Raw genomic sequence first — 21,334 nt, 5'->3', positions numbered from 1 at the left:
TCTTGTGAAGAAAAGAACCATCTAGACCCAGGGAGAACTGTGGGAACTGAGTGTGAATCACAACATAGCATTTTCATTCTTTTTGTTGTTGTTTGCCTGCATTTTGTTTTCTTACTCATTTTTCTCCCCTTTCATTGGATTTTTCTTGTTCAGCAAGATATTGATATAAATATATTGAATTTAACATATATTTTGACATGTATAACATATATTGGGTTAATTGCTATCTGGGAGAAGGGGAAATTAGGAAGATAGGGTTTTTCAAGGGTAAATGTTTATTTTCTTTTTTTTTTAAATTAAAACTTTTTATTTTTCAAAACATATGCATGGGCAATTCTTTAACATTAGCTCTGGCAAAACCTTGTGTTCCAGTTTTTCCTCTCTTCCCCCATGCCCTCCCCTAGATGGCAAGTAGTCCAATATATAGTAAACATGGTAGGAATATGTTAAATCCAATACATGCATACATATTTATGCAATTATTGTGCTGCACAACAAAAAAAGTAAACCGAAAGGAGAAGAAGGAGAAGGAGAAGGAGAAGGAGAAGGAGAAGAAGAAGAAGAAGAAGAAGAAGAAGAAGAAGAAGAAGAAGAAGAAGAAGAAGAAGAAGAAGAAGAAGAAGAAGAAGAAGAAGAAGAAGAAAAAGAAGAAGAAGAAGAAGGAGAAGAAGAAGCAAGCAACAATGAAAAGAGTAAAAATGCTATGTTATGAACCATATTCAGTTGCCTCAATTCTCTCTCTGGGTGTAAATGGCTCTCTTCATCACTGAACATTTGGAATTGATTTGAATCATCTCATTGTTAAAGAGAACCATGTCCATCAGAATTGATCATCTTATAGTCTTGTTGTTGCCATGTATAATGATCTCCTGGTACTGCTCATTTTACTCACCATCAGTTCCTGTAAGTCTCTCCAGGCCTCTCTGAAATCATCCTGCTGGTTGGTTCTTACAGAACAATAATATTCATTACATTCATAGGCCATAATTTATTCAGCTATTCTCCAACTGATGGGCATCCATTCAGTTTCCATTTTCTTGCCACTACAAAAAGGGCTGCCACAAACACTTTTGCACATGTGGGTCCCTTTCCTTCTATTAAGATCTCTTTGGCTATAAACCCAGTAGAAACACTGCTGGATCAAAGGGTGTGCACAATTTGATAACTTTTTGAGCACATTTCCAAATTGCTCTCCAGAATGGTTGGATCTGTTCATAGTTCCATCAACAATGTGTTAATGTCCCAGCTTTCCCACATCCCCTCCAACATTCATCATTATCTTTTCCTGTCCTCTTAGCCAATCTGACTGATATGTAGTGGGAACAAAGAATTGTCTTAATTTGGATTACTCTGATTAATAGTGATTTGAAGCACTTTTTCGTATGACTAGAAATAGTTTCAACTTCATCTGAAAATTGTCTGTTCATACCTTTGACCATTTATCAATTGGAGAATGGCTTGAATACTTAAATTTGAATCAATTATCTATATATTTTAGAAATGAGGCCTTTATCAGAACCTTTGAATGTAAAAATGTTTTCCCAGTTTATTGCTTCCCTTCTAATCTTATTTGCATTAGTTTTGTTTGTATAAAATTTTTTTAACTTAATATAATCAAAATTATCTATTTTGTAATCAATAATGATTTCTAACTCTTCTTTGGTCATAAATTCCTTTCTCCTCCACAGATCTGAGAGATAAACTATCCTATATTCTTCTAATTTGTTTATAATATAAATCTTTATGTCTACAGAATGAACCCATTTCAATCTTATCTTGGTATATGGTATAAGGTGTATATCAATGCCTAGTTTCTGCCATGCGAATTTCCAATTTTCCCAGCAGTTTTTTTTTTTTTATCAAATAGTGAATTTTTATCCCAAAAGCTGGGATCTTTGGATGTATCAAATATTAGATTACTATAGTCATTGACTATTTGCAAGGGTGAATGTTAAAAATTTATCAATCTATATGTTTTGAAAATAAAAATCTTTAATAAAAAAGAGCCAAAAATAAAGAAAGTAGCTTTTCCATGATAAAAAACATCTGCCAAATCTCCCTCAGCCCATTGAAGTTCCTGATTTATATTTCCAAGATTTTTCCTGGTATCTTCATATTAAATTAAATTAAAATTTACAATTTATGTTAAAGCTGTGCATGAATTCAACTACAACACCTGGTGCAGATCTCTCAGTGACAGGAAAGAAAATAGAATTCATGCACATATTTAACGTATATTGAATTCCTGGATTTCCAGGGGATGGGATGGGGGAAAGGGAGGAAGAAAAAACTGGAACACAATGTTTTGCAAAGATGAATGTTAAAAAATATCTTTGCATATATTTTGAAAATAAAAAAAGAATTCAGAAAGGAAGTAGTGACACTCAAGGCTACATCTGAAGATCTGAGAGATCTGCACCAGGTGATGACCTCAGATGTCTCTTCTAGCTCAAAATCCACAGATCCTCTTTTAAGTCATCTCTGACATTACATTTTTTAAAATAAAGAATTGATATTCTATCCAGATTCTACTGCTATTCTATCCATAAATCATTTAATCTTAGGGATGTTTTCTCTAGCAATTAGTAGATGGCATGATATTGGACTTCCTCAGTCAGCATATGATATAGTTACAAGGCCACCCAGATTATATCATATTACATATGTGGTATCACAAGATCCCTGTGCCAAGGTCCTAAAATGTCTGGCAACTACATCTCTTTATAAATGAAGAGGTTTGAATGGTCTTTTGATACAGAGAGCTATTTGTATCCAGAGAGAGGACTGTGGGGACTGAGTGTGGATCACAACATGTTTTTTGCTTGCATTTTGTTTCCTTTCCCATTTATTTTCCCTTTTGTGTTTTAGATGGGCAGTAAGAACGACAAGGAAGCTGGTTGAAACATGATTTTTCATCTGCACCTAGAATCCAACAGAAGGTTCATTGTAGAAATTTAAACTCTTTCTGAAATATATGAGGGATTCAATGAGGAGTTGTAGTGCCAATAGATCAGGAATTCAATCCAAACTCATATGCAAAGCAAAGATGCCATGTTCATTAAGTGTTCAATAAATTCCTGTTGACAGAGTCCAATGTTGGAAAACTTGTGCCTCTTAAAAGAAGCCCATTTCAAATTGCAATTGACATAATGGTTTGAAATACTTTGTTAGTGTAACTAATTTATTAGAGGCTCTTCCATAGATACAAATCATATATGACAACTTTGGGATGGAGTTTCTCTTTCTCTATTCAAGATAAGTAGGAATGCATATATATATATACCCTTCTGCTCAGGGTATTCAGAGAAATGCTCTACTTACAGTTAAAAAGTTTGAATTATGAAAAAAAATTAAAGAAATTGAATATAAATCATGGAAGGGGCAAATATTGGCTATAAGGATATATGAAGATCCTGAAATTAAGTCCCTGGCATTGCAAGAGCAGTTTTAAGGCTTTATACATCATTTGCTTTATTTCATTTGATTCCATACTACAAGCCTAGTGTGTAGATACATCATGAGTTAGCAGTGCTAGCTTCAACAAGTGTATGTGTCTTGGACTAGATGGTTGCTGAAGTCTCTGTCAATGTATGAGCTCATGATTCATTTATTATTTACATTAAACAATTGAGGAAACTGATGTAGACAGTGAAGTTAAGTGACTTGCTCAGTGTCACACTTATAGTGTCACAAGTGGGTTTGTGAATCCATATCTCTTCTGACTCTAATACCATTGTTCTACCCATTTCACAACCCTGCTTTTATGCCTCATACATGAAGATTCTGTAATGAGAAAGAATTCTTTGGAATTATGTGTTCAGTGTGAGAAACAGAAAACAAATCAAAACAAACATTCTTCCTACTTAAATAAAAGCATTTCCTTCATCCTCTCTTAGTGCTCACCAGTCTCAAACTACCTGCAATTTTCTCCAGAGTTTGATCAATTTCTGCAGTATTTACAAATCCCATGCTCATCCCTGGGTATCTCTTGGGTTAGGCACTTGATTTTCCCTTGACAACTGTGAGCTGGAGCTCTCCTTGGAGCAGGTGCTGATTTAAATTGGTACAGGAAATTTCCTCACCAAAATGTCTTTATAAGAATGAAATCACAATTATGATACCAAGGAATAGATAAATAAATTATAATAAGTAAACAATAGGAAAAGAAAAAAAAATTCCTCAACCTTCATTTCACTTAACTCAAGATAACAGCTAGCTCTTTGTGATTATCATTCACTGCTCCTAGCTGTACCTCTAGTAACCAATCTCATCTCTCTTGTACAGCAGAACCTTTCAAAAACTTCAACTAAACAGTTAATCAGCTAATCAACAAACATATAATAAGTATCTACTATGAATTAGACCCTGGACTAAGTGTTTGGGCTGCAAACCCATACACATATTTATGTTTGGGGTGTGTGTGTGTGTGTGTGTGTGTGTGCGCAAAACACACGTTTTGCATGTCAATATCTGACCTTAAGGGACAGATTATATTTTATGGAGAGACATCATCCCCATCCCATCTATCTTTTTTTTTTTTTTTTTTTTTTTTTTTTTTACAAAAATCATACCAAAACCTATGGGATGCAGCCAAAGTAGTTCTTAGGAAAAATCTGATATCTTTAAATAGCTACAGGAATAAAATAGAGAAAGAGGATATCAATAAATTGGACATACAACTAAAAAAGCTATGAAAAACAAATTAAAAATTCCCAATTAAATACCAAATTAAAATTAAAACCAAAACATGATTTGGGCATAAAGGATGATACCATAAGGAAAGATGTATACAACTGTAAATTAAAAAAAATATTGAATTAATAAATAAAAGTAAGGGTTGGTTTTATGAAAAACAAAACAACAAGAGAGATTAAATCTTTTGTTAATTTGATTAGAAAAAAAAGAAAGAAAAAAATCACCAGCATCAAAAATGAAAAGGGTAAACATACTACCAATGACAAAGACATTAAAACAGTAATTAGGAGTTATTTTGCCAAACTGTATGGCAGCAAGTCTTACAATCTAGCCAAAATGGATGAATATTTACAAAAATATAAATTGCCCAGATTAACAGAAGAGGAAATAAATTAAATAGCCCCATTTTAGAAAAGAAAAGAAAATGAACAAACCCTTAACAAACTGCCTAAGAATAAATCCCCAGGACCAGATGAATTCACAAGTGAATTTGACCAATTCCAATGCTATGTAAACTATTTGGAAAAATAGGTAAAGTAGAAAGTCAAATTCTTTCTGTGAAACAAATATGGTAATATTACCTAAACTAGGAAGCACTAAAATCGAGAAAGAAAATTATAAATCAATCACTCTAATGAATATTGATGCAAAAAAATTAAATAAAATATTAGCAAAGCAATTACAACCAATTATCAGTAGAATAATACACTATGACCAAGTGGGATTTATACTAGGAATGCAGGATTGATTCAATATCAGGAAAGCTATTACCATAATCGACCATATTAATAACATAACCAACAGAAATCATACGATAATCTTAATAGGTGTAAGAAAAAAAAAAACTTTTGAGAAAATACAGCACCATCCATTCTTATTAAAAACACTAGAGGGCATATGGATGAAGGAAGCTTTCCTTAAAATAATAAGTATTATTTATCTAAAACCAAGAACAAGCATTATTTGTAATGGAGAGAAGCTGGATGCATTTTCAATAAGATCAGAAGTGAAAGAATGATGCCCATTATCACCACTATTATTCAACATTGTACTAGAAATTTTGGATTTAGCAATAAGAAAGGGAAAAAAAGAAATTAAAGGAATTAGAATAGATAATAAGGAAATACAACTATCACTCTTTACAGATGACATGATAGTATACTTAGACAATCCTAGAATAACATCCAAATATATATTGGAAACAATTAAGAACTTTAGCAAACCTATACAAATCATCAGTATTTCTATATATTACTGACAGAGCCCAAGTTGCAGGCTACCTGCCAAGACAAATCTAAGAACCATATGACCAAAATTATAAAATGCTTCTCACACAAATAAAGTCAGATCTAAAATATTGGAAAAAATATAAAATGCTTATGTGTAGGTCAAACTAAAGAATAAAAATGACAGAATTAATCTACTTTCCCCAATTGATAATCAAATGCCATACCAATCAAACTGCCAAAAATGTATTTTATAGAACTAGAAAAAAATAATAGCAAAATTCATCTGGAAGAACAAAAGGTCAAGAACATCAAAGGGAATTAATGAAAAAAAAATATATAACCAATGGTGGCTTAGGAGTACCAAACCCAAAGCTATATCAAAGCAGTAATCATCAAAACCCATTTGGTAAAACTAAGAAATAGTGGTGGGTCAGTGTACACACGATACAATAATCAAGACTTATATTAACCTAGTCTTTGATAAACTCCCAAACTCCTGCTTCTGAAATAAGAATTCATTGTTTGAAAATAAAAATACTGGGAAAATGAGAAATGTTAGAAACTCAGCATAGACTTACATCTCACAATACATAACAACAACAACAGCAACAACAAAACGTCATAATGGGTACATGATTTGGGCATAAAGGATGATACCATAAACAAATTATGAGAATAAGGGATAATTTGCTTCTTAGATCTTTGGTGAAAGGAGGAATTTATGACCAAAGAAGAACTAGAAAACATTATGAAAGGCCAAAATGGATAACTTTGATTACATTAAATTAGAAAGGTTTTGCACACACACAAAAAGAAACAACAGAAATAAGATTAATAGGGAAGCTCGAAGCTGGGAAAAATCTTTATAGTTGGTGTTTCTGATAAAAGTCTCATTTCTAAAATATATAAAGAACTCTGTCAAATTTATAAGAATACAAGTCTTTCCCCAATTGACAAATAGTCAAAGGGAAAGAATAGACATATTTTCAGATGATGACATTAAAGCCATCTATAGTTATGTGAAAAAAAATGCTCTAAATCACTATTTATCAGAGAAATGCAAATTAAAACAACTCTGAGGTACCACCTTACACCTCTCAAATTGGATAAGATCATAGGAAAAATAGTGATAAAGGTTGGAGGGGATGTGGGATTATTGCTTCAATAATACATTGCTTTTTCCCCTTTAATTGTAGTAAGATTACTTATTTTTAATATATATGCTGTATGAATCATATTGAGAGAGAAAAATCAGAGCAAAAATGAAAAATCATGGGAGAGATAAATAAGTCAACATAGCAAATGCTGATTTACATTCAGTCTCCTTAGATCTTTTTCTGGATGCAGATGACATTTGCTGTTCAAAGTCTAATGGGATTGCTTCAGGAAAACTATTGAAGAGAACCAAGCCTTTCATAGTTGATCATTACACACTTTTTCCTGTTATTGTATACAACGTATTTCTAGTTCTGCTTGTTTCACCCAGCATCAGTTCATGTAAATCATTCCAGTCCTTTCTATAATTACCTTGTTCATCATTTTTAGTAGAACAATAGTCTTTCATTACCTTCATATACCACAACTCATTCAGTCATTTTCCAATTGATGGCATCCATTCTTTTTTCCAATTCTTTGCTACCACAAAAAAAGAACTGCTACAAACAATTTTGGCCATATAGGTCCTTTTCCATTCTTTATGATTTCCTTGGAATACAGACCCAGTAATGGCAATGCTGAGTCAAAGGGTTTGCAGTTTTATAGCCCTTTGGGCATAGTTTCAGATTGCTTTCCAGAATGGCTGAATGGTTTCACAACTCCACTAAGAATAGTTTAGTGTATCAGTTTTCCCACATACCCTCCAACCTTTATTATTATCTTTTCCCATCATCTTTGCCAATCTGAAAGGTGTTAGGTGATCCCTCAGAATTGTTTTACTTTGCATTTCTTTAATCAGGAGTGATTTAGAGTACTCTTTTCATAGAAATATAAATGGCTTTAATTTTGCCATCTAAAAATTGTCTGTTTATCTCCTTTGACCAACACTAATTCATTGTTGGTGGAATTGCAAAATAATCTAACTTTTCTGGAGAGCAATCTGAAACTATGCCCAAAGGGCTATAAAACTATGCAGCGCTTTTGACCCAGCAATACCCTTACCGGATCTATATCCCAAGGAAATCTAAAATCAAGCATGAAAGACTTGATTCTTCTCAGTAATTCAGTGATATAAACCAATCTCAATAGACTTTGGACAGAAAATGCTATCTGCATCCAGAAAAAGAACTAAATAAACTGAATGTAAATCAACACATGACATGTTCACTTTTTTTCTGTTTTTTTTTTAAATCTCTCTCATCATTTTCCCCCTTTACTCTGATTTATCTCCCCCAACGTGATTCACAAACTAATGTGTACTAAAAATAAATAAATTTACTAGGAAAAAAAAAGAAATGAAAAAAAATTGTACTCTATCAACTCAGGAATGGGTATACAGAAGTACTTTCTTACTTAGAGGAATCAGACAAAACTGTCAAATTTCAAGACTTCTTAAATTTAAAATAAAATATTATTTCATTGTTATTTGCTTTATATTTCATTTATTTATTTATATATTTAGATTTATTTATTATTATAATATATATACTATATAATAGAAATATAAATAAATCTAAACAAATATTATAAATATATATAAATAAACTATTCTTATTACAAATATATTTATATTATATAGGAATATTGCAGATTACAGTTCTTTTTTTTCTTGGAGTCAAGTATTTTGAAGGTGAAAAGCGAAATATATTGAATCCAGGAAACAACTTATTGGGTGTGTACTTTAAGCCTGAGCTCTAGAAAAGACACATTATTATCTCAAAAATTATGAATCTATTGAACTAAATGAAAACCAAAAAGTATGGAAATGTCACCTGAAAATAAAGCCAACCAAGTCTTAAATAGCCACAACACTGGTGGGAGGAAACAATGGCTGATAATAAAAAGAAATGAGTTCTGTGAAAATCATATTTGTCTTTGGAATGAATTATTTTTCTATAGCAGATTTGCTTTCTTAATTAAACCTTGTTTAAACCTAAAAAAAAGAATATTCTATGACCAAATACATCAGACTAATTTCATTTTATTTATGACTTTACATGGTACATTAGTATGTATGTTGTATATTTAATTTTTTAATGAAATGTTAGTAATTTGAGTCTTTCCTGCATAGTCTAACCATTAAATATTTACTGTTAAATGGGGTGAGACAGCAAAGTAAAAGATTAAAAATCACCAAATATTAGTAAAGCTAGAATCCATGGGATTTTCTTTTAACTTGAGCTAATACTGGCAGAATACTTAATGTTCCTTGGATAAGAACATTTAGGCATGAGTCCCAAATTATTGCCCTTCTCCTTATCCCACACAACCCTTTCCTCATATCCTATCAGTTGCCAGATCTTTTCAATTCTGTCTCCTTCACATTTCTGAAATCCATAAATCAATCAGTATTTATTAAACTATGTTCCAGAAACTGTATTGAGTAATGGAACTACAAAAAGAGTTACATATTTCTCCCACCTTTCTCTTTTCTCCAGCCCCTTGGTCTCTATCAACTTAGGCCTCCATCATTTCTGTCCTGGACCAACAATTGGCTTCTTTGTTTGAAAACCTCAACCAGCTTCAATTTATCATTCATGTACTTGCCAGAAAGATTTTCCCAAAAAAACATGTTTAACCACATTAGACCTCCCTTACTCAATATACTCCAGTTGTTCCCTTTGACTTTATATGAAAAATAAAATCTTCTAACATTTACTACCCTCTAATGCTAGCACCTACTTATCATTAAAGCCTTAAGTCTGTGCCTTTTCTGTAATCTATAGTTTAATAGGAGACACATTCTTCTTGTTCTTCATACTGAAACTGCATTTCTTGTCTCATTTTCTTTGCCTGATCTAGGTAGTACAACTGTTTTATATTCCTTTCTGATTTCTATCTTTTAGAGTCCCAAGTGGACCCCAAAGCTCTGTTCAAGTCCTTCCTGATGCCCCATACTCCTCATCTTTTCAGTTGTCCTTTTCACATTGAGATTTTCCCCATCATAGTTGTGATAAATTGGAATTTGGGGTAGTTTTAAAGAAGCCACAAATAACTTACAAAGGACAGCAAACAATACAGAAAAAATTTAGAAACTCAGAAATTCATAAAATCTATCTAGTATATAATACCAACATAATTTATCCTTTAGTGCCATCATAATTATGACTTCTGTGGTATGAAAGAAAGGCCAAACAATTTTATAAGAATTGTCACTCCCCTTAACTCTGCAGTTTAAAGGAATAATGTATTATGTCACTCTGCCTTAAAACAAAAACAAACAATAACAACAACAAAAAAACATAATTAATTTGAGTATATTCCGCATACATGTGAATATGTGTATATATAGATACATAAATATACATGTGCATGCATATCCATGTGTATAAATGTACATGTATGTATATATGTATACTCACAAGCATACATGCCTTTACCAATTTGTAAATCAAAGAATTGTACCAGAGGCTCATGAACAAGAAGTACCAACAAAGGTGATTTAAGTGACCTTCTCTATAGAGACTTTGAAATCAGAATAGTTCCAATTTCCAAAGGAAACAGGCTTTATTAACCTGGGTTAAAAATATAAGATCAAGGAAAATACAAATAAGATCTCAACTATTTCATGGAAGCAAAAAGAGTAAAATTATATGTTATCACTCAAAACAAAAATAAAAATATTTCATTTTATTTCTTAAACTCCCTAATGCTTCATCTAAAGAAATTGTGTGATTCTAACATCTTGAACATTTACACAACATTTACACAACATTTACACAACCAGACTACTTCTCTAGTTAACCTTTGCTATAATAATAGGGAAAGCTATTTGGGGTTAATTTGGCTGTACATGCATGGCTGAAAGAATTTAGTTGAATTAGTTTTGGTGTCTTCCCAGGATTATAAATTGGGTAAGAGAATGAATTTGAGATATTTGGGGAGGAAATATTCAATTGCCCAAGGGATAAAGCACTTAATGTGGAAGTAGCCAAGAATAAGAATGAGCAATGAGACTATTTAGATGATCTGGTTTTGATTTTCATTTCTAAAAGGTATTATTACCTGAGTGACATAGCATAGGTCACTTTATATGTCTGGATTTCAGTTTTTACAACAGCAAGGTACGGAGACTAAAGTAGGATACCTCAAATATAGATTGTAGATCAAAGGCTTTATGCTTTTTTGTGCTTGGAAATTCTCCTTGAGAGGTTTTTGTCCTTGATTTATAAGAGCATTCAGAAAACTTTAGATAAAGGAGAGGGGCAGGAAGATCTATGACCAGGGGCCTTGTTCCTTTGTGACTAGCAACCCGTTGTTTCTGCTTTGGAATTGTGACCCATGACTGGTATGGGCAATAGAGTTGCCAGCAGTGCCCAGTGCTGTCCCAAGTGTCAGCTCAGAGACCTCTGTCATCTCTGATCAGTGATCTGACTTTCTTACTGTCTCTGTGATGAGAGCTCCCAATGCTGCTGCCACTATCCCAGATACCTTCAAAGCTTCCAACTCATGTGGCCATCACATAGGATCTAGGCCAGTTCTGTCCCAGTGTCTCAGACCTTTTGGTGACCTTCTGTCTTGGACTAGAAAGATGTCTCATTCTGACCTTTTGCTGGTTCTGACACTCCAGAATTTGTTTTGAGGAGTTATTTTTAAGTTATCTGAAAGGGAATGTTGGGAGAATTCAGCTGAATTACTGCCTCTATTCCATCATTTTGGCTCTTCCCTTCAAAGTGCTTTTTCTAAAGTATACACTTTACTATGTCACTTCCCTACTCAACAAGGCAATGGCTGTCACCTCCAGGATATAAAATGAATTTAGCTTCCAAAATGCTTCAAAACTTGGCTCCTACTACCTTCCCCATTTTCTCTTTCTTTCTTTCTTGTTTTTTTTTTTTTTACCACATTCCTTTATGATAGTCTATAATCCAGCAAAACTTTGACTTCTTGCTATTCCTTGCTGTTCCTTTCTCTGATGCTGAGTATTTTCACTGGTTGCCTGCATGCATGGAACATTCTTCCTCTGCACTCCTGCCACCTGACTTCCTTCCAGACACAGATAAAATTCAGTTTTCAGTGGTAGCCTTGTACCCACCGATGCCTCCTGACTAGTGCATTTTTCTTCTGCTATTGAATTTCATTTGCACTATGTTTTGTACACACAATTCTGTATGTGTTCTCCTCTATTAGAATCCGAAGTCCTTAAAGACAGAGATCAGGGTTTATGTTTCTCATACCCCCAAATTGATCATAATGTCTGATCAACTTGAATAACTTAATAAACGTTTACCATGAAGTACTAATCTTCAAATATTGAATCTACATAATGATAATGGTATATCTTTCCCTCTTCTTATATCTATTCCCTATCTTCTATTGTATCTCAGCCAAATTTGTTCACTGGCCCTCTCACCACTCCAAAATATTCTGTTGACTTCCCCTTCACTTATATTACTCTTATCTGCCCTCTCATTCTGATGATCACCATGTCCAATGTTTCCTGATTCTCCTTTTCAGGAAATCTCCCCTAAGTTCCCCCAGTTCCTGTCACTCTGACCATCACTGCAGTCCCTCCATTCTAACTCTTGATAAGTCTGTGCCCTGAAAGTCAGTGACAGAATCATCCAGTCTCTCAAGTAACTAGTAGGAGCTAATAATATGTTAGGTACTGGAGGAAGAAGAGGAGAAGGAGAAAAAAAACAAGGAGAAAAAGGAAGAGAAAGAGGAAGAGGAGGGAAGGATAAAGAGAAGGAAGAGGAAGAAGATGAGAAGAAGGAGGAGAAGGAGAAAAAGGAGCAGCAGATATTTGAACCTCATGTTCATTTGATTTTATCAAAAGAAGAAAATATATTTCTTGAGAAAAAGTTCTTACTAGAGATAAATGAAAATTGAAGATGGAAAAAAAACTTTTTAAGCTACTTGAAAAACATGAATAAAAAGAACCTAGATTTTGTATTTCAAGAAATCTTAAAAGAAAAATCATCTGACTTTTTTTATAATAGAAGACAAAGTGGAAACACATATATACATAAATGTGTGCATATATAGACATATATATATCCTTTTTCATATATGTGTGTCTACATACATAGGCATATAAGCATACTGTGTGAATGGAGGACTTTACATATATAGCTATGTGTATATGAAAGATACATGTGTGTATATATACATATAAATGTGTATGGATACATATACACATGTGTGTATGGATATGCACACATATGTGTGTGAAACCCCAGAATAAAATCACCCAAGAATATTATAGCTAAATTCCAAAAGACAAATAATTTAAAAAGAGTTAGTAAAAGTGGTCAATTTAATAACCAATGAGGATTCAAGAATGCTATTAATGAGAAATGCTACAGACACCTCCTTAGGTAGAGGTAGAAGAAGAAATATATAAACATACCTGCCTATATGATCTGTGTGTTTACATATATGTAATTTGTAATATGTGTGTATGTATTTATGTATAACATGACCAATAAAGAAATTTGTTTTCACTGTATATGATTTATAACAAAGAAGTTGTTTTTCTTTTAAAAAATCAATGGGAAGTGGAAGGAAGAAAAGCCAATTTTTTTCTGATTAACATGTTAGTTAAAAAATACATTTCTATGAAGGTACATTATCTCTATTTCTAAAATGCTCAGTAGGAGGAATTGCATCATTATTATAATATATTTTTTATTGTGTTATGATTTGTTTGTGTGTGTATGTATGTGTTAATTCTTCTAACCTACTGCACCTCTGGAGATTTTATGTTAGAATTGTGCTCCATATTCTGAAGGAATTGTCTGATCCCCTCCTGCTGTTTATGTCTTTGAATATTGAGTGTTATATTATTTTGGGATTTCTGGGAAACCACAGATGGGAGCCCTACAAACATTCAGCCATTCCCTAGTGGTCTGCTCCAAAGGAAATTCTCATCACTGCTCTATAGTCTGAGCCCTGTGATTTCCTGATGTGAACATGCTTTCTGTGAGATTTCTCTTTGAAATTTCAGGAGTGTACTTTTGGACTCAGACACTCTTGGCCAATGGGAAAGCACTGCTAGTTCGGAATTAAAAAAAAACCAAAAAGCTGCAAGTTCACTCAAGTTGGAAAGAATTTAGACAACAAGGAGCATCTGAGTTATATATGACCTAGCTAAATAATTTTCCCAATTTGGTGACCAGCTTGTTGGCAAGCATGAAGAAGCATTAGAGTCCCTCCCTCCTCTGATGTTGACTCCACAGCTGTAACATCTGGCTTTTGTTTCTACTTGTCTGATAGAGTTATCATTAGATTAATGAGTTGTCATCTATGATTTTTTTTTAACTTTTGGTTGTAGATATCCCTAAAATACTGCAAAGGAGTATGATTACTCATTTATCCCAACTCTCCTGCTCCTCCCTAACCACAGGTTTGGGGTGGCCAGGAGTTTTTTGCTAGGATGTTTTCTCACAAGGCAGTAATGAAACAGTAGCATGGGTAATTGGTACTCAGTTCTTGGCAAGGCAACTGTCAGGAATCCCAATTGCTTTTTCCACCCTAATAAGGGCATGCATCAGCACACACTTCATTGTGTTTCTCAATTTTAAAAGCTCAGAAATAGTTATTAACAGTTCCATTATTATTATCATTAGAGCAGCAAGAGAAAGGGACAGTCATTGAAGAAACAAACTGTCACTGAGCTTCCCCCCTAAACAGAAGTGCTTTAGTGCCAGAGTGTCTCCAGAGACTGTCAGCTTGCAGCAGCTTCCTGGCTCCCACCAACATTATGCCAGACTATGATAGAGATAAAAATTAGAGAAACATAGATAGAGTTACTTATCTCCCCCTTCTGCATGTGAAATGTTCAAATGATTGATCAGGACATAAGCTGTTTATTTATAAAAAAAGAATAGACAGTTAAATAGATAGATATAGATCTCTAGATAGAGAAATTATCTAGATATCTATAGTTCTCAATCTTGTTCCATCTGTATTTTGTTGTTGAACTATTTCAGTTATGTCTGACTCTTTGTGATCCCATCTGGTATTTTCTTTTTCCAGATCCTGGAGTAGTTTGCCATTTCTTTATCCAACTCCTTTTACAGATGAAGAAACTGAGGGAAAAGGGTCATAACTGCTATTAAGTGTCTAAGAATAGATTTGAATTAAGAAAGGTAAGTCTTCCAACTCTAAACTAGGCATTCTAGTCATTATATCACTTAGATATATGTGATGCATGTGAGCATACGTAATACATATATCCATGAATACATTCATATACATGTGTGTATATGTGAATGTGTGTGTCTGTATATCTATAATGTGTATGTGTAAGTAAACAAAGACTAATATCATTTTAAAAAATAGACAATATTATTCTAGATACGGAGGAGATATTAACCCTAAATCTCTTAGAGAAAGGGGTTCTCTGTATACATAATGCCTGAGATGTACCCATTCATGAGTATCATTCTAGACACAATATGAAAAGAGAAAGTAAATAGCAGTCCCAGTCCCAGCCCCGATTAAGTGTCTAACCTTAAAGGTACTTGAGAAAATAGGAAATAATTCCAATGTTCTCAAGGTTTCACCTGCCATTGATCTTATTAAGCCAACAGATATGTCATCTTACCCCCTCCTCTAGAGATTAGACCCAGTATGCCAAAATTCAAGAAATACACCTAACCCAGAGAAAAACATGAAAAGTTAATTAGGAACATAAGACTGTGAAACTGTTTACCCTAACTAAAAATATGACTTTCCTGTCCTCTCCTTCCATCTAAGCCCATCTTCCTTAAAATCCTCTAACTTAAGCTCTGCTTTTATCACCAATCTGTTTGGGAAAGGGGTGGAAACTGGTACACTCCTTGGTGGTCTCAACCCTAGCAACTGTTTGCTGTTGCACAACTTGATTCTTCTTTATTGTACTAATGTAAACACGAACTTGACTAGATCACAACATTGATACAATGATCCATGTTTGGAAGATGCAGAATTTGGCCTGTTTTAACAATTTTGGTGTGCCTAATTGACTCTGAAAGAAGGCCAAGATTCTATACACCATGTTTAATGGGTGTGAGGGGAACATGATAATGAAGATGTCAAGAAGAACAGGACTCAGAGAATGAAGGAAAATCAAACCTATGCCATGTGAGTAACAGTAGAATCAACTGACCATTGTTGTCTTGGAAAAGATTAAGTTTGGGCAAGGAGAAATTAGCATGTTTCCAGATAAGTGAAGGGAAGCCATGGAGTAGAGTTAGTGGGCTCATTCTGTGCTGCTCCATTGGTCAATCCTGTAGCTTGCTGAGAAACCAATTGTAGAAGGACATCAACAAACTGGAGAATAGGCAAGATGGTGATAATCTCAAAAAACAGTAGACAAGATGGTAACAATCCCAGGCTCTATGAGGATCACTGGAAGGGATAAAAGTGAAGGGGGGTGGAGAGGAAAGCTCTTCTCTTAATACAATCTAAGGTCACATTTGGGAAGCAGCAAGCAATAAGGTGGTTGGAGAAACTTCAGATAGTATGAATTAAGTTCAAGTTCTAATATCTCTGAACATTTGAGGAAGGCACAACCTCTCAGACCTTCTATCATGTCTCTAAGGCTGCCACATTAAAATATACAGAAACTTGTATTGGTTGATGAAATTTCCTCTACTGAGAACCATCTCAACAATTGACTCAATCTGAGTCTGAAATCTTGTTCGATCATGTCATTCCTCTGCTCAGAAGCCATTAGTAGCTCCCTATTTCCTTGAGGATAAAATATAAACACCTAAGCTTGCATTAAAAGGCATCTACAAACTGCCTCTAATTAACTTTCCAGATATATTTCTCTTTACTCCCATTCATTCATGCTGTGTTTCAGCCAAGCTGCTCTATTTTCTGTTCCCAAAACTCAACATCTGATCATCTACTACTGTCTTTACAAAACCTGTTCCCACTGCCTGGAATGCCCTCTCTCCACTCTGTCATCTCTCAGAATGCATGACCTTGTTAAAATGTCCAGCTGAGGATGCAACCCTATGGGACATAGTTGTTCATGTCATCATTTTCCAGATATGCTCATTAATTGAGCTGTCTCTCCATTCATACTATCTTAAAATTACCTTTTGTATAGAACTCTCTCTCTCTCTCCTTTTCTCTCTCTCTTTCCTTCTCTCTCTCTCTCTCTTTCCTTCTCTCTCTCTCTCTTTCCTCTCTCTTTCTCTGTCTCTCTCTCTCTCTTTCCTTCTCTCTCTCTCTCTCGCTCTCTTTCTCTCTCTCTCTCTCTCTCTCTCTCTCTCTCTCTCTCTCTCTCTCTCTCTCTCTCTCTCTCTCTGTCTTCTCAGTGTCTATCTCTATTGTCATTTACAACCTCAATGCCTTTTAGATAAAGCTCCTGGAAGACAAAACATCTCAGAAACTGATACAAAAGAAAAACCTGTGAATCTAGAACAGGGGGAGCTACCACTGTGGATTCCAACTTCTAGGAATAAGAATTTTTAAGAATTAAATTATGACTTTGTCTTTAGCTCCAAAAATGTGCTAAATCTGGCCAGACTTGGATAATAAGAATTATGCAATGCTTTCCCAAGATTCTGCCCTTGGGTCTCAACCAACCTGTACATGAAGAGGATGGCTATTATCATGTTCACTTTACAGAGGACACAACCAAAAGAACTTGGGGTAAGTTCATAGTAGAAGAGGTAAGTCAAAAGCTCCATGATTCTATACTGAAATTAACACTTTGCCTACTAGATCACAGATATGAATCTTTCCTAACTTAGGCATAATAATCATTTGGTAAATAGCATTGCTTTGGGTATTGAAAGTTCAGCATGACATTCATTTACCTAGGGCATTGAGCAGATTCTTTTTCTCCCCTTGTTCACAGAAATGAAGACAGCTAAGGTGGTCTAAAGTCTGAAGACAGAACCTCTGCCATGAAAGGAAAGTAATTTTTTTTTCCATTTTCAATCAATCTCAGATAACTGGGTTCTGGATCTCCTTAGTAAAGGAGACATTTGTTTTCACTGAGGTCCTCTTTGGATTTGGAGACTTTCATCATTGGTTTACATCAGAAAAAAAAATCTCTAAGAACCAGAAATAAATAGAGGTGTCATTTTTACTTTAATCCACTCCAAAGGAAAGAGCTTGTAGGTCAAGTTCAAGCTTCTATATTGGTGATATTCAGGACCTTTTCATCTTTGTCATATAATTTAGTGTTGATACTGACCTTTAACCAAATGATGATCTGAATGCATACTGACAGTTAATTTTGAGATGACTCTCATATCAGCATCCAGACATTTCCTCCTGTCTGATAAGATATCATCCATTTCACTGATTCCATGATACTGTTTAATGCTCATTTCCAGGGCCTTCTGGCTTATTCAGGAAGAAAGTGTTCAAGGCCTTAGGCTTCTGAGCTTTCAACAAACTATTAGCCATTTTTAATTTCTCAGTTCCTACCCACATGTTATTCTCACAATCCTTCCATTGCCTTCTTTCTTTGTAAAAGCACTGAAAAACATAATGCTTTATTTTGGAGCACTAGATCAACTTTTTCATAGTTCTGTTGTCATTCAAGATCATGGCTGTTTAAATGACAATTATTTTTCTTATCTCATGTTTGCTCAGGTTTTCATGGGCAAAACAGTACAGCATAGCCTGATTTTCCAAGCCAAAGGTTTGGGTTACCTTTTGTCTATATCAATCCACTTCTACTAAGTCATTCTGGTTCTTCTCTAAAGAGAATCAACTATTTTTTTTTCCATTCAGCTACTATTTCTTTCTGCCCTCTGGCTTCATAAAAATCAGGATAGCATGTGGAATTCTACAATAGCATATGAACTTATTTATCACTGGAAGATTACAAGTGTAAAGAAGTGAAGCTTTCATTAAATAGTTTCAAATAAATGAAACAAACATGAAATAAATTCAAAATAGTTATAGTTTTTTTTTTCTTTTCCTTTCTCCCCCCCCCCCCCACTACTCAGTTATCAACAGAGCAGAAGTAGAAGTTCAGAGAGCTGCACAAACCTAGAGAGACAAAGAAAAAGGGGGAGAGGGACGGAGAGAGAGAAGAAGAGAAATAAAGGAAGGAGGAAGAGAGAGAGGGTGGTAAGAAGAGAAAAAGAGGGAGGGAGGGGAGGAAGAAGGAATGGGGGAAGAGAAGAAGACAGAGAAAGAGAGGCAGAGAAAGAGAAAGAGAGAGAAAGAGAGAGAGAGAGAGAAAGAGAGAGAGAGAGAAAGAGAGAGAGAGAGAGAGAGAGAGAGAGAGAGAGAAGCAGAGACATACAGAGAGATGTTTGTCTCTAAACAGAAAAAGGGGGAGTTTTTACATTTGTTTCAAGAGTCACCATAACTAAAGAGTTCAACATCTATGGAGAAATTTCTGAAAAATGACCCTTTCTATACTTATGAAGCTTGGTGTTCCCATAAGCACAGACTTAAAAACACCCATTATAATTGAACATTTTAGAAGAATTTTCTATAGGTATGAATGTATATATTCCTTTCCTTACTTCTTATGTGTTTTCTATTTCTTCTTTCCTTCCTTCCTTCCCTTCCCTTCCTTCCTTCATTCTTTCTCTCAGAGATTGAAATTATCAGGGGCTCAAGTATCTCTCACCATTTCCCTTTTGCAATGGACAGAAAACTCTAGGAGAGCTCCTAAAAGGTTAAGTTGCTCATCACTACTGTACCCTTCCTATGCCTCTATGCTTTGTTGCTTTTGTTGTTGCTATTTAAACCTGTGTCTGTAGCTCCTCTTCTTTATCATGAGCTCTCAGTTCCTAGATAATATCTGGGAGGTGGGGATGGAATGGCCGGCACTCCTAGAATTCCTGAGCTAGAAAAGACACTCAAGGTCACTGAGCCAACCCTCATTTTATAAAAGAGGAAACCAAAGACTTGAGAAGTAAAGTCATTTCTATCACCCATTTTAGGACTTACTTCCTTTGACCTCATCTCTGAGTACAGAAGCCTTTGTCTTCACAGATATCTGTATATAAGTATATAAGCATATAAGCAAATGATGGTCTTCACCATTTGTTAGCCCCAGCCTGGAAAGGGATCTTATTTTCTTCCCATGGCTACCTAGGTGAAAATCATTATTGCCTGTGGGTCTGTTGAAAAATTTAACCCTTTAACTCCAAAGGCCTGTTCTGCCTTTGTTTTCATATCTCACCTGCTTTTCTTGGACACTTCTGAAATAATGACTTTGTAGTCTCTACCTGGAAGGGAAAATCCTATTTTAACAGAAGAGGAAACAGATACAGGGAAATAATCATCTCTCAAATATATGCTGAATTACTGTCTATAAAAAAAATGAAGCTAAATACCTAACCCCTATGTGCAGTGTCCTTTCCTTTAGAGCAGAGCTGTCAAAAGCTCTGTGTGCGTGAGAATCCCTGTGTGTTACCTGACACAGATTAAAATATAATTAGGAAATATTTAGCAAAATAAATAAAAATGCAATTGAACACAGGTAACACAAATATTTGGTTTTTCTAAATCAATATGTAGTCTGTAAAAAAGCCCTTATGTAATGTGGTTAGTTGTCCATGTTTCTATCTAAATTTGATATACCTGTTCTAGATTCCCACTCTGTTCTTCTCTAGTTATACCTCTCATTATACAATATTTTCATTTTCTCAAATTTGAAAATCTTCAATATACTTTACATTGAAGGCAAGGTATTTAATATACTTTATTATTCCTTCCAAATAAAATAGTACATTTTTCCATCCATGTATGAATTTCACCAGGAGCTTCCATTTTGGAGATGGGCCCATCTCCCATTTGGGAATTCTTCTTGCAGTTTCCATTTTGGGAGATGGTCTAAGCTACTTATGCTTTATTTCATCATTTGATGTGCTTCAGACTCAAGACTTTTCCTTCATGCTCTCTAGGAATGCCTTCCCTTTTCTCACCCTCTCACTACCTCAGGACCTTTTGTAATATTTTGAGCAACCATTTACTGACAAAAAAAAATTACACTATTTTATAAATATATTCAATTGATTTCTATTTTTCTTCCAGAAAGCATAGCACACAGTCAATAGAAAAGCACAAAACCCCACAACATATACATCATTTTGAATTTTGACAGAATCAGATTTTTCCAAGAGAACAGTTTTCTTCATATCAATAAATAGCTTTCAAATAAAACTAAATAAAATTAGAAAAGATTAAGTTTCATGATTATTGTGGAAAACAGAAGCATTATAAGAAATTCACGATTTAGGATCAGTGAGCATTCAAGGACCTAAGTGTCCTCTAAATCTACCACTCTCATTTGTAATTGAGGATGTTGAAACTCAGAGAAGTTCAGTGACTTAACA

This window comes from Sarcophilus harrisii, chromosome 3 (genome assembly GCF_902635505.1).
Source record: "Sarcophilus harrisii chromosome 3, mSarHar1.11, whole genome shotgun sequence".
NCBI lineage: Eukaryota > Metazoa > Chordata > Mammalia > Dasyuromorphia > Dasyuridae > Sarcophilus > Sarcophilus harrisii.
The sequence above is the reverse complement of the archived record's forward strand: the minus strand, read 5'-3'. Positions refer to the sequence as shown.